General features: G+C 42.8%; 1 protein-coding gene across 1 annotated transcript in view; it reads left to right on the top strand.

The window, feature by feature from the left end:
• The window catches only part of HMCN2 (hemicentin 2), a 175,892-nt gene that overhangs the window by 117,624 nt on the left and 56,391 nt on the right, over positions 1–1,877 (top strand). The window lies entirely within an intron of this gene.

The following is a 1,877-nucleotide window of genomic DNA, read 5'->3' on the forward strand; positions in this document are numbered from 1 at the left end:
AGGCCACTGCTGAGTTTTCCAAATTTGCTGGCATATTGAGTGCAGCACTTTCACAGCATCATCTTTTAGGATTTGAAATAGCTCAGCTGGAATTCCATCACCTCCACTAACTTTGTTCATGGTGATGCTTCCTAAGGCCCACTTGACTTTGCATTCCAGAATGTCTGGCTCTAGGTGAGTGACGACACCATCATGATTATCTTGGTCGTGAAGATCTTTTTTGTATAGTTCTTCTGTGTATTCTTGCCACCTCTTCTTAATATCTTCTGCTTCTGTTAGGTCCCTACTATTTCTGTCCTTTACTGAGTCCATCATTTCATGACATGTTCCCTTGGTATCTCTAATTTTCTTGAAGAGATCTCTAATCTTTCCCATTCTATTGTTTTCCTCTATTTCTTTGCACTAATCACTGAGGAAGGCTTTCTTATCTCTCCTTGCTATTCTTTGGAACTCTGCATTCAAATCGGTATATCTTCCTTTTTTCCTTTGCCTTTCACTTCTCTTCTTTTCTCAGCTATTTATAAGGTCTTCTCAAACAAACATTTTGCCTTTTTGCATTTCTTTTTCTTGGGGATGGCCTTGATCACTGCCTCCTGTACAATGTCACGAACCTCAGTCCATAGTTCTTCAGGCATTCTGTCTATCAGATCTAATCCCTTGAATATGTTTGTCACTTCCACTGTATAATCTTAAGGGATTTGTTTTAGGTCATACCTGAATGGTCTAGCGATTTTCCCTACTTTCCAATTTAAGTCTGAATTTCGCAATAAGGAGCTCACGATCTGAGCCACAGTTAGTTCCCAATCTTGTTTTTGCTGACTGGTTAGACCTCCATCTTTGGCTGCAAAGAATATAATCAATCTGATTTCAGTAGTGATCATCTGGTGATGTCCATGTGTAGAGTCTTCTCTTGTGCTGTGGGAAGACGGTGTTTGCTATGACCAGTGTGTTCTCTTCACAAAACTCTGTTAGCCTTTGCCTTGCTTCATTCTGTACTCCAAGGCCAAATTTGCCTGTTACTCCAGGTGTCTCTTGACTTCCTACTTTTGCATTCCAGTCCCCTGTGATGAAAAGGACATCTTTTTTGGGTGTTAGTTCTGGAAGGTCTTGTAGATCTTCATAGAACGGTTCAACTTCAGCTTCTTCAGCATTACTGATAGAGTCATAGGCTTGGATTCCTGTGCTACTAAATGGTTTGCCTTGGAAACAAACAGAGGTCATTCGGTTGGTTTTGAGATTGCATCCAAGTACTGCATTTCGGACTCTTTTGTTGACTATGAGGGCTAGTCCATTTTTTTCTAAGGGATTCTTGCCCACAGTGGTATATATAATGGTCATCTGAATTAAATTCACCCATTCCAGTCCATTTTAGTTCACTGATTTCTAAAATGTCGACGTTCACTCTTGCCATCTCCTGTTTGACCATTTCCGATTTACCTTGATTCGTGGAGCTAACATTCCAGGTTCCTGTGCAGTGTTGTTCTTTACAGCATCAGACCTTGCTTCCATCACCAGTCACTGGGTGTCTTCATTCTTTCTGGAGTCATTTCTCTGCTGTTCTCCGACAAGCTCCTAGTGTTCCCTTGTCCTAGCATTGACTCCACTGGGTCATAGTGGCCTTGTGACATCTGTCTCCCCCAGCCAGGCTCTGAGCTCCATGAGAACCAAGGACTGTCTTGTCACCGTGGTTCCCCAGGGCCTGGCAAAATAGGCTCCCGTTAATGCTTATGGCCTGGGAGAGATGGATGGATGGATGGATGGATGGATGGATGGATGGATGGGTAAGTGGGTGAATGTGTGTATGTATGAATGGACAAAAGGATGGATGGATGGGGTGGGGTGGGTAGATGAATGGATGGATGGATGGGTAGGTGAAT

The sequence above is a fragment of the Oryx dammah genome, unplaced genomic scaffold, assembly GCF_014754425.2.
Source record: "Oryx dammah isolate SB20612 unplaced genomic scaffold, SCBI_Odam_1.1 HiC_scaffold_25, whole genome shotgun sequence".
NCBI lineage: Eukaryota > Metazoa > Chordata > Mammalia > Artiodactyla > Bovidae > Oryx > Oryx dammah.